At 38.2% G+C, this 13,577-nt stretch overlaps 1 protein-coding gene across 1 annotated transcript in view; it reads left to right on the plus strand.

Moving 5' to 3' along the window:
* LOC126298671 (uncharacterized) overlaps nt 1-13,577 on the plus strand; it is a 62,697-nt gene that overhangs the window by 23,603 nt on the left and 25,517 nt on the right. The window lies entirely within an intron of this gene.

A 13,577-nucleotide genomic window follows, 5' to 3' on the forward strand; every position in this document is an offset into this window, starting at 1 on the left:
ATTCAGGTAATTCCTTCATGGTGTATCCTTTTTTTCTTCTTATCCTTAGAGTTTATAATGAGCACTTTGATTTTCTTCGATGATATGAGCTTGAGGACCACTTTTCTTGCCCTTGCTTCCACTGTTATAAGATTGTCAGAAACAATCTGCAAGCAGAATGCCAAGCTATGTAGTATCTGAAGCAACAATTCTGTAAGACCTTTTCCATTAGTGTCATTTATTTTATAGAAGCCAAAAAATATTCTTCAATTGCAGCTGGTTTCGAAAACACATCTACAACTCTTAAAACTTTGCTTAATTCCTCCTTGTCATTCAAATCTGCTGTACAGTCCAATATTATTGAATATTATTTATTTTTGAGTGTGATGTTCATCATGATAGCTACAATCTCATCAGAAGTTGTGGTAATTATTTCATTTTGTATGCCCCTACTTAAAGCAACCAGTCTTCAAGGTTTAGTCCCCTAAGAAAATTCAATTACCTGGGTTTCCAAACATTTTATGATTGCCTCCTAATGGAAGATTTCTTTCAGGAAGGGAACATGCTGTGGAAAATAATCTTCTCAAAACAAATCTCCACCTCCTTTCTTCCTGATCAATTTGATCTTGAGTTGACTGATCCATTAATTTTGATTTTTTAATTCTCTTCGAAAGCTATTTCCACTTTCACATTTTGGTAATATGGGTGTGGGACAGTTCATGTTTAGAAATGATTTTTGCAAGCTTTGTCAGCTTCTTTATCTATTTCTTGTGAGAGAGCCAGCACTCAAATTGAATAACTTGCAACAAAAGCAAAATACAAGATCTTTTATTTGAGAACATAAAAGCTATGTTCAATTAACTTTTCCGTTATTTGAAAGACGATGGAAGCAATGAAAAACAGTAAACCATCTTCTTGTCTCACTATCCACAGGAAATTTTCCATTTTTCACCGTCTTGCAGATCTTCCTTAATTGATCTCATCCTAAACTTATTGTTTATAATATCTGGTCAGGTTCCTGGATCACTAATGTCATCAACAACTTAAAGGCAGTTACCTTTCGTAGATGATTTTCTTTCTTCTTGGTGTTTTTGGCTTGCTCTACTTTCTTCTGCAGTAATACTATCATAACCTATTTCCACTAGTGGAACAACGTCACGAACCACTAGTTCTTCTGGACTCGCATTCGGGAGGACGACGGTTCAATCCCGTCTCCGACCATCCTGATTTAGGTTTTCCGTGATTTCCCTAAATCACTTCAGGCAAATGCCGGGATGGTTCGTTTGAAAGGGCATGGCCGATTTCCTTCCCCATCCTTCCCTCACCCGAGCTTGCGCTCCGTCTCTAATGACCTCGTTGTCGACGGGACGTTAAACACTAATTTCCTCCTCCTCCTCCTCCTCCTCCTCCACTAGTTCTTGTTTGCATGAAACTTAGGATTCTTCAGCATTATCAGCTGATGAAACTGTAGAAGGATTACTTTTTTTTTTTTTTTTTTTTTTACTCCACACTGTGCATTCACAGAAACACTGTTACTTCAGTTTAAAAATTATTTAATGTACCCTTTTGCTGCAACTGCTCTTTTGTATTCCACAGATAGGTTTAAGTACTTATGATCCATTCTGCACTCTTGCATAAGAAAATTGTATGTCCTGATAGCACCAGAAATAGACACACAGACTGTATTCGTACTTCATGCCAGACTGAGGTGCTGAATCAAGTTACCAAAAATACTAGGGCCCTTAATTCAAAAGACACTGGCTCACAATGGCTAACTGTCAGAGAAATGGAAATCTGTAGTGTCATCAGTTGATGTGTAGAACAACTGCCATGGTGTTCAACAAAGCTGCCCAGTTTAAGAAAAAGCAGAATCAACAGTGAAGGTGATCTCAACAGTAGAAGTAGTGTGAATGGTGCCTACTAACATTGTTAATTTGAAGAATTCTTTTCTTCTTTCAGCAGGAAACAAGATTGTTCATTAAGCAAGGAAAAATTTTGACAGGGATCATGGTGGGCCCCCCTCAAACTCAAGTCCTCCCATGACTGTGGTTCTTGCTACAGCCTTAAACCAACCCTCTAAATTTTGCATTTCATGAAACATTGGTAGTTCATACTTATGATGAAAAACTCAATTTCTTCTGGTGAATTTCCTTCTATCTCATTTTCTAGTTCTTAAATGCATTCAGAAGTTTCAATATCTATATAAAAAAATTAGCAGAAGTATGAAAGTGATTGTAAGATGAGGAAATATGTTACATACATGTATATGATATTAAACAGTAGACACGTAGTATATTTTTAATTTTAAAAAATAAGACTTGCTACATCATTTGCTAAAAATGATTTTTTAAAGAAAATATGTAAAATACAGGATAGCAGATGGTAACTGCTGGTGGTGAATGATTACATAAGATGGTGGATACAATGACAGAATTATATTCCATAAATGTTATCATAGAGTTAAATGTACTCACCACAATGAGGATATGTTGAGTCTCAGACAGGTACAATTCAAACTGCTGCTAAAATATTAAGCTTTCAGACAAATTCCCTCTTCTGAAATAGAAAGCACATTTATTCAAAGAAGCACAGCTTGTTCACTGGAACTGTAGCCTAAATCGTAGGCTAGACTGTGTTCTGGGTTTGTGATGGAAGGGTGGGAGGGAGACAGTGTTAGCAAGCTTGTGAATCCCCACAACTCATATTTGTTTCCCATGGCATCAAATATATGGTCATTTTTAAGACTGGCAAAAATTTTAAATCAAGAACTCGACATTTTCATATTAAGTTTTTAGTATAAGTCACACCTGAATTTTGGAGGCAATTTTTTTGAAGAAAAGTGCATCTTATCATCCATAAAATACAGTATACACAAATGCTGAAAGTTGTCCACCGTACCTGTCTCATTACCTCCAGTTCTTAGATGGACTGTTGGAGAGTTTCTACTCAGTATCTGCAAATTGGTTTTGCTGGTTTTAAGACACATTTTTGTGAATTCTTCAAGGCCAAATTCTGATTTAATTTGTACTTACCTTTAGGTCTCAGTCCAAATCATCACAGTGTAGTTGTTGAGGCCTTCCTTTTGACTGCTTTCAAACTTCGCCCATTTTGACAATGAAAAGGAGTGATAGAAGACAAACACCCTTGTTGGAGTCCACTTTCTGTTCTGAACCAACCTGATCTTCTGTTTTGGACTTGTGTAATGCTCTTGATTTCATCATATAATCATCTTACTAACTTTTTCTATCCCAGATAAACAGTTATACGTCTCATTTTTCACCCAGTACTTCTCATAGCACATTATTGTGGCAGAATAAAGGTCAGTTGTTGATCCTTGAGGTATAAAAGTGTGTTGGTGTGCCTCTAGTGTAGATTAATCAATTTTTCTTATTTTGTTTCAAAGGTAGAGCACACAGACATTTAGTCCAAGAAATATCACCTCTGTAGTTGTTGCACATCTTCCTATCTCTCTTTTTAATTATGACTCCCTGCTTCCAGTCATTAGGTATTACATTTTCTTTCCAAATTGTGTTTAGATCACTGTACAGTCACTGGTGCCCAAGATGTCAAAGTGCTTCAACCATTGCCACATTGAATTCAACTGATTCTGCAGACTTGTTGTTTTCATTTCAGACACCAATTACTCCAGTTTCAACTACATCAAGCTATCAGGATCAAGTAGTTCATCATCTACTACAGTATTATCTCCATTACATTTTAACAAAGTATTGCCTCCGTTATAATTCAATAACAAACTTCTCTAATATTTGTGTCTTCTGATTCAGCATTTAACCATTGGGAAGTTTGACTAATTAAATAAATTCACTTTTGGTTCTTCTGTTGTTTATCATGTTTCACAGCCTTTTTTTATCCCAATCATGAGTTATTTTGGTAACCATTTCTTCTTTACATTTCTTTTTTCATCTTCAGCTGTCTGACTGTAAATTTTTTACTGCTTCTACTCCACTTAGGTTTACCTCTTTAGGTTTTTTTATCTGACTCTGTCATCCATATACTACTTGAACTGTACCTACCACAAACTGTTTATGGCCTATGGTGTCAACTTAGATCTTCAGCCTGAATGACTCTGACATCATTAACTGCATTCCTTACATCTGGATCAGTTTGTATGTAATCTATTATTGTACCAGTTTTATCATCCCAGCCACACTTCAAGCCCCTGAAGACAGGAGCATCTGTTACATATATATAAAACATCCTCAAGGGAAATGACCTCTCGGAATATCTTACTACCTTTTGTGAATTGTGATTTATTAGTCTCATAACATACACTTACAAATTGTGTGATTATGGTACTGGAGACATGTCAAAAATTACAAACTGGAATTTAATATTAATTTTTAAAACTATGTTTAGTCTATGTTGAACCATCCCTGTTTCTTCTTCTCTTACTTTCAAATCTATTCATCAAGAATCAGCAACATTAATGGGCATGGGTCCCTTTGAAGTAAGATATTCCGGAGGTAAACTAGGTTCCCATTCAGATCTCTGGGCAGAACCTACTTCGAAGAGATTCAGGTCGAAAGGAACTTTCAGGTTGGGAACATCAAATGTTAAAAGTTTGAACAATCCAGGAACATTCCAAACATTATTAGATGAATTAGATAGGTATGATGTAGACATTACAGCTATTCAAGAAACTCGGTGGCAGGGAGAGGGTAGCATAAAGAGGGTAGCATAAAGAGGGGTAACTATATATTTTTCTATGGAGGTGCAGAAGCTCTCAGTTTCAGAACAGGTTTCACAGTACAGAGAAAAGTGACCGAATATCAGTTATAGTGTTGTCCGGCAGGTGGAATAGACTAGTAGTAATTAATGTACACACACCAACTGAGGACACTGAAGAGGTTGTTAAAGATAGCTTTTATGAAGAACTAGATCAACTGTGGGATAGGTGATTTTAATGTGAAGATGGGGAAGGAGGAAGCATTCCGGCCTACAATTGGGAAAGAAAGTTTCCATAACATTTCGAATGATAATGGCACAAGGGTGGTTAATTTTGCTGTTTCAAAAGACATGATTGTTGAGAGCACATATTTCAAAAGGAATGACATTCATAAAGCAACTTGGGTCTCTCCGGATGGACACACCCGAAACCAAATTGCTCATTTTCTTGTAGATCGGAGGTGGCACACTAGTATAGAAAATGTTACAACTTTCAGGGGAGCAGACTGCGATTCTGATCATTTTCTTGTAGTTGCCAAAGTTCACCAGTGGCTATTTACAGCAACATCAAGGTGTTACAATGCAGAGCTTGTTAGGTTCAACATGTACAAGCTAAATGATGAAAACTTTAGAAGAAGGTACATGATAGAAATTTCAAATAGGTCTGATGCTCTCAGGACACACAAAGATCAAGACGAGGATGTAAATAAACAGTGGATCACTGTGAGAAATAGTATCAAAGAGGCAGTGAAGGTCACAATAGGTACAATTAAGAAGAACTGGAGGAAGCTGTTGTTTGATGAAGAATGCAAGAAATTGTTAGAGGAAAGGAGAAAAGCGCGATTAGATTGGCATAGAATGGGAGACAGAAAACGAGAGGAGTTCGTGAACATGAAAAGGGAAGTTGGTCATAGGCTACGTGCAAAGAAGAGGGATTATTTGAACAATCAAATTAAAAAATGGAAACAAACAGTAAAATAAAAAACATTAAGAAAGTTTACCTAGACATAAATGGGTATAGGATGGGGTTCAAGCCTAGGACAAATGAACTTTGAGGGTATGCTGGGGGAATACTGACAGACCCCAGTGCTGTATTAAGTGAATGGAGGGCGTATTTTGAGCATCTATTAAATGTACACCAGGTAGCAGGAAATGAGCAAGCGTACAAAATACATACGGCAGAACCCCAGATACCTGAGCCAACATTAAAGGAAGTAAGAGATGCAATCAACAAACTGAAAAACCATGAAGCACCAGGAGCATTGTGCATAACTGCAGAATTAGTTAAAAATGGGGGACAGAAGTTGGTGGAAGTAGTTCACAAAGTGATAACTAAAGTATGGAACTGAGAGATGATACCTGAAGAGTGGCAGGAGTCGATTCTGATCCCAGTTTTTAAGAAGGGTGACAAAATGGATTGTAGTAATTATAGAGGGACGTTGCTATTACCAGTATGTTCCAAAATTTTCTCGAATATTCTGCTAAGCAGGCTTACACCATATGCAGATGAAATTGTGGGGGATTACCAAGCTGGCTTTCGGAGGAACAGATCAACTATAGACCAAATATTCACCCTGCGTCAAATTTTGGAAAAGAAATTGGAATACAATAAACCAGTTCATAATCTTTTCATAGATTTTACAAAAGCAGATGCTTCAGTATTGCAATCAAAACCGTACAGAATTCTTTTGGAACTTGGAATACGAAAGAAGTATGTTAGACTTATAGAAGTGAGTTTGAAAAACACAAAAGGTAGAGTACGCTTGGGGAAATTGGAGTCAGAAGAATTTGTAACAAAGAAAGGATTTAAGTAGGGAGATGCCCTGTCTCCACTACTTTTTAATTTAGTTCTAGAATATATTGTATGAATGGCAGCAGATAATTCAGAGGGTGTGGAGTTAAATGGAAATATTAAGATATTATGGTATGCAGATGATCTAAGCATCATTAGCGATAGAAAAGAATCTGTAACAGCAAATGCGAATGCATTAATCAAGGCTAGTGAAGATGTAGGACTGAAGATAAGTGAAGACAAAACTAAATACCTGGTTACTACTAGAATGCTGACAGCAGTAGATCAAGAAATGTTAAGAGTTGGAGATATGCAGTTTGAAAAAGTGTACACATTTAAGTATATAGGTGTGGACATCACTTCAAGAAATGAGATTGAATCCGAACTGAAGAAGAGATTACAGGCGAGAAATGCGTGTTACTTCTCCTTGAATAGATTACTTTAATCACGGATATTGTCTAGGAATTTAAAGATTAGAATATACAAAACTATTATTCTACCAGTTATGCTGTATGGGTGTGATACTTGGTCTCTCACTGTGCAAAATGAAAAGCTGTTTCAAGTATTTGAACACAAAATTTTGAGGAAAATTTTCGAAGCAAAATGGGATGACTTTAGCGGAGAGTGGCAAAAACTGCATAACGAAGAGGTTCACGAACTCTATTTAAGCCCTGACATAACCAGTATTATTAAATCACATAGGCTGCAATGGGTGGGTCATGTAGCTTCAATGGATGAGGGCAGGGCAGCGCACAGAGTACTGGTAGGGCACTTAGAGGGAAAACTTCCTGTGGAGAGACCAAGGCATAGATGGGAGGACAATGTGAAGGCTGATTTGAGGAGCCTAGGTATTGAAGGTGAATGGAAGGAAATAGCCCAAGACAGGGACAGATGGCGAAAATACGTTGCTGTGGTAATGGACCCTCGAGTCCGGTATCACCAGGGAGAGTGATATTTAGTCTATGTAGCAGTATCTATATTTTATTATTTTCCAGCATAGGTAAATATCTTTCTTGATAATGGACAATTTTTTTTCACAATATAATGCTAATTTGCAGTTGGATTCTGCTCAGATTATCAGTTCATCTTCCATGAATTCTTCTAATGAGTAATAACACTTGTATATAAGAATTTCAAGAATAAAATTGTCTTTATTCCTTGTGCTGTATGGATGACCAGATTGGTTTTTAATTAACAATTCTGGTTTGTTGTGTAAAAATATCATTAGCTCGTATATGTATAGGGAGGGCACAATCAAAATTTTCAGTTTCTGTAATAATGGACAACATGATTCTCCTTGCTGCGGAGTGCACATATTTCTGATAAATTTCCTTCTGGAGCTTCAGTACTCGAGATGTATTATTGGAGCTCCCCCAGAAAATAATGCCATATCTTATCACTGATTCAAAGTAACTTACATATGCTACTTTGCGAGTGGACATGTTAGTAGCACTTGATAATATATGCATCTCATATGCAAAGCTACCCAGTTTGCTGCACAGATACTCAATATGTGTGTTCCAGTTTAAATTCTTATTGAGGTGTAGACCTAGAAATTTGGCATAATGTGCTTCTGTTAATTCTTCACTTTTATAATTTATACTAATTTCCTGGTATTTTGACTGTTTGTTTCTGAATTGAATTAAGTTTGTTTTTGATATGTTAAGCTTCAGACCATTTAACTGGAACCATGACTCTAGCTTGTCTAATGTACCAGTGACTCTATCAGGAATCGTTTCTGTTTCTTTGCTTTCTGTCAAGGCAGACATGTCATTAGCAAACAGAATGAATGGTGAATTTATGTTTTATGGTAAGTCATTGACATACACTCCTGGAAATTGAAATAAGAACACCGTGAATTCATTGTCCCAGGAAGGGGAAACTTTATTGACACATTCCTGGGGTCAGATACATCACATGATCACACTGACAGAACCACAGGCACATAGACACAGGCAACAGAGCATGCACAATGTCGGCACTAGTACAGTGTATATCCACCTTTCGCAGCAATGCAGGCTGCTATTCTCCCATGGAGACGATCGTAGAGATGCTGGATATAGTCCTGTGGAACGGCTTGCCATGCCATTTCCACCTGGCGCCTCAGTTGGACCAGCATTCGTGCTGGACGTGCAGACCGCGTGAGACGACGCTTCATCCAGTCCCAAACATGCTCAATGGGGGACAGATCCGGAGATCTTGCTGGCCAGGGTAGTTGACTTACACCTTCTAGAGCACGTTGGGTGGCACGTGATACATGCGGACGTGCATTGTCCTGTTGGAACAGCAAGTTCCCTTGCCGGTCTAGGAATGGTAGAACGATGGGTTCGATGACGGTTTGGATGTACCGTGCACTATTCAGTGTCCCCTCGACGATCACCAGAGTTGTACGGCCAGTGTAGGAGATCGCTCCCCACACCATGATGCCGGGTGTTGGCCCTGTGTGCCTCGGTCGTATGCAGTCCTGATTGTGGCGCTCACCTGCACGGCGCCAAACACGCATACGACCATCATTGGTACCAAGGCAGAAGCGACTCTCATCGCTGAAGACGACACGTCTCCATTTGTCCCTCCATTCACGCCTGTCGCGACACCACTGGAGGCGGGCTGCACGATGTTGGGGCATGAGCGGAAGACTGCCTAACGGTGTGCGGCACCGTAGCCCAGCTTCATGGAGACGGTTGCGAATGGTCCTCGCCGATACCCCAGGAGCAACAGTGTCCCTAATTTGCTGGGAAGTGGCGGTGCGGTCCCCTACGGCACTGTGTAGGATCCTACTGTCTTGGCGTGCATCCGTGCGTCGCTGCGGTCCGGTCCAAGGTCGACGGGCACGTGCACCTTCCGCCGACCACTGGCGACAACATCGATGTACTGTGGAGACCTCACGCCCCACGTGTTGAGCAATTCGGCGGTACGTCCACCCGGCCTCCCGCATGCCCACTATACGCCCTCGCTCAAAGTCCGTCAACTGCACATACGGTTCACGTCCACGCTGTCGCGGCATGCTACCAGTGTTAAAGACTGCGATGGAGCTCCGTATGCCATGGCAAACTGGCTGACACTGACGGCGGCGGTGCACAAATGCTGCGCAGCTAGCGCCATTCGACGGCCAACACCGCGGTTCCTGGTGTGTCCGCTGTGCCGTGAGTGTTATCATTGCTTGTACAGCCCTCTCGCAGTGTCCGGAGCAAGTATGGTGGGTCTGACACACCGGTGTCAATGTGTTCTTTTTTCCATTTCCAGGAGTGTACAATAGAAAGAGAATTGGACCGAGGATCAAACCTTGTGGGACACCCTGTGTTATTGTTTTCCAGTCTGAGTGGTAGTTTACACCATTTGAAGAGATGATTGTTCTTTGTTTTCTATTAGATAAGTAAGAAGTAAGCCATTGAAGTACTGCACCCTTACTCCCATATGTTTCTAGTTTGTGGATTAGCAAGGAATGATTTATGGAATCGAAAGCCTTTGTCAGGTTGCAGAAAATTCCGGCTACTTTACTGTTTTTGTCTAGAGCTGTACTAATTTTTTCTATGAAATTATTTATGGCATCTGTTGTATCTTTCCCTTGCTGGAAGCCAAACTGATTCCACAAAATAATCCCCTGTGATACAATAAAGTTCTGGATTTGGATAGCAGCTACTTTCTCAAAAATTTTTGACAGCACTGGAAGGAGGGAGATAGGACGATAGTTCACCATATCATCTCTTGACACTTTCTTAAAAAGTGGTTTTATTTCTGTGTTTTTAATGATTATAAAAAACAACCTTCTTCTAATGATTTGTTGATTAATTTAGCTAGTGGAGGGCTTATTATTTTGTACACTGATTTAATTACTTTCACAGGTATCCCATCCCAACCCACCAAAATTATTTTTTAGTGATAATATAATGTCTTCTATTTCTTTCATTGTAATATTTCTAAGTTTCATGGGAGATATATTTTTTCGATCAAGCCCATATGGACGTGCATTTTTATTGTATTTTGTAACATTGATGTTTGATTTTGTCACATTGATAAAGACTCCGATATTTGAGCAGGATTTACAGTGGTGGTGTTTTCATGCTTTGTTTTACAAATTTCATGGCTGTTGACCTTAATGCCTAATTCTGATTTAACAACAGACCACACTGCTTTTGATTTATTCTTATTATTTGAAATTAGTTCACTGTTAAACATTTTTTTTGCTGCCTTTACAACATTTTTGAAAACATTTTTATAAGGCTTCACATATTCAATAAAAGCTAGATCTTTGTTATATTTCAGCTCTTTGTGCAGCTGTCATTTCCTAGCACTATAAATTTTTATTACTTCTGTTATCCAAGTTAGTTTACTTGTCACTTTGCTGTTGGCACACTTAGGTGGAAAGGTTTCATTGAATACAAGAAGGAAGCTGTTTAGGAATTTTTGAAAGTTTTCATTAGTTGACTTTTTATTGTTACATTGCCAGTCTGTTTCTTTTAATCTGTTCTGGAATACAGTCAAATTTTTTGAGATGAAATTTCTTTTAACGTACTTAGGCTTATTTTTAGGTGAGGTTTCTGTGTTTGTTTTTGCCAATTCAATAAACAGTGCTTTATGATCAAACATTCCTATATCTAAGCAAAATTTATGAATGTCTTCAAACACATAATTTGTCAGAATGTTATCAATACTGATTGCTGACTGGAAATTTTCTCTGATGTATTCTAAGAAGTTTAATTTGAAGCCAGATTTTTTTATTAGATCAGTGAATTTGTCAGCTTCATGGCATTCACTTAAGACAATGATGTTGAAGTCAGTTGCTATTACTACTTTTTTTCCGACAGTATCACAGAAGATATAAATATCACCCATGTAAGTCATTGGGAATGTAAATTCCAAGACATGACTACATGACAAACTATTGTAAAACCAGCTTTTAAACTTCCATAGATTGTTACTCTTGTTAATAAGATGATAATAATGATTGTGAGGATACATTCTCTTCTGTGCTCTTGGAGGTGAACAGCTTTCAGCTCTGTTATCACAATTATGGCCACCTATGAGTTATCTTGTGCCCGATGACCTGGCCATTGGTGTTCATTATGGGTTAACTCACAGGATAGGAGTTTCTGTGTAAAGTCGGATACCAGTACAAAAACATTTGTAGCAAATGCATGTGATTTACAGGTCTTGAGCTTCAGGGACAGGTATAGTAAATTGTCTAGGTATGGTGGAACATAATTTTTATTTGTACACTTGGGATAAACTAACAGAAAAGTGCATACAAAAGTTCATACAAGTATTTTAGCTTTAGATGAAAAATATATACTTTGTATCACTAATAGTAATGTAAAATAAAGTTGTTTTCTAATTGATGATACATCTTGAAGTATTCTTCCATGCAAAGAGGTGGCTTTTCTTCACAAGTGGGACAAAAGTGCCATGATTCACAGCATTTATTTTATTGTGTGTATACATTGCATGGCTTTATTAGCTACACTTATTTCTTTGGGATGCGTGTTGCCCGTAAATAGTGGAAGATGCCTCTGCCCTGATTTTTTTTCTGAGTGTCTGCCATCTTATCCCCAATCAATACCAGAATAAATTTGTCTCTGAAGGCTAGAGACTTGATACACCTTCCTACTGTCTGATTATAAAACCAATGGATATTGTATATATGAATTTCCATTACATGTATAGCAAGCTTGTTATATGCGACTGATTTTACTATGTACTGTTTTTCATGCAAGTGTAAAACAATTGCTTATCAGCTACAAATGATAATCAAGATGATGGAAGAAAACATGATGATAATGATGAAGATGATATTTGGTTCATGGGGTGCTCAACAGCACAGTTATCAGTGCCCATACAAATTCCCAATCTTTTTCACAGTCCAGTCACACCACTCTTCCTGAATGATGATGATGTGATGAGGACAACACAATCACCTAGCCCTCAGGCAGAAAAAATCTCTGCCTTGGCCAGGAATTGAACCCAGAACCCTGTGTACCAGAGGTGGCAACACTAACCACTAAACCACAAGCTGCAGAGAGAAGAAAACATATCTTCAAAATGTTGTGGAGTGATTTTCCAGTATTACTTAGTGCTTGAAAGATAAGACTTGCATGTTGCTTGACCATGGTTGAAATTCCCATGTGAATATCTTATTTAGGGTTTTCATAGTTTCAGTAAATCACTTCAGGAAAATGTTGAGGTAGAGTCTTTGAAAAGTGTATGATCAATTTCTTTCCTCATTCTTCCCCAATTTGAGCTTGCCCTCCATCTCTAATGACCTTGTCACTGACAGGACATTGAATCATAATTTCTCCAACATTACTCTCTCAAGTGGAGAGCCATTAGGTATGACCTCAGGTCACATTTTGTGACTCCACAATATATTTTTTATCATCATCTAGCATCGTGTTTACCTTTCCTAACACTGCAAAATGGAGCTTTCTTTCAAGAAGGCAACACTTGCCCACTCATATCAAATATCTATTGACTGTCCATATCATGTATAGATTCGCCTGTGGCTGTCAGTGTACGCTAATCTGTTCCCAATAGAACATATAAAAAAATCACACTAACAGCCTTAGGGATACTAAGTACCAATAACAACAACTACAGATCTGCTTTCATCAGAGAAGGATTAAAGTTCTGCCAAATGGTAGTAATATGTCTATCCCTTTGCTATGGGGTAGTGAACCATACTGAAATGAGAACAGCAGTGTGGAAGTTCTTCTTCAGACAAACCATCCAAACCTTTAGTTATACATACGTTACAGCTGCAATTTATTTTTTGTGAAACATTTTTCTTTATTACTTATAGATTTTTATCCTACATTTGATGGCCATTGCCATTTTAAAATTTCTTAGTACTTTCTATTTTTGCTATCTAAAATAACGACTGATGTAAATATAATACGGTCCATTTAAAATACTTTCTGCTTGACTTAATGTGTTATTGGCTATATAACAGTCCAACAGTCCATTACCAGTACATAGGTACATCATGAGATCTTGAGACATGGTCCCCCCCCCCCCTCCCTCTCTCTCTCTCTCTCTCTCTCTCTCTCTCTCTCTCTCTCTCTCTCTCTCTGTTTTACAGAACCACTACAAACAAATGTTGAAATGCTTCTATGCTGTCAGGATATGA

The sequence above is a fragment of the Schistocerca gregaria genome, chromosome X (assembly GCF_023897955.1).
Source record: "Schistocerca gregaria isolate iqSchGreg1 chromosome X, iqSchGreg1.2, whole genome shotgun sequence".
Taxonomy (NCBI): Eukaryota; Metazoa; Arthropoda; class Insecta; order Orthoptera; family Acrididae; genus Schistocerca; species Schistocerca gregaria.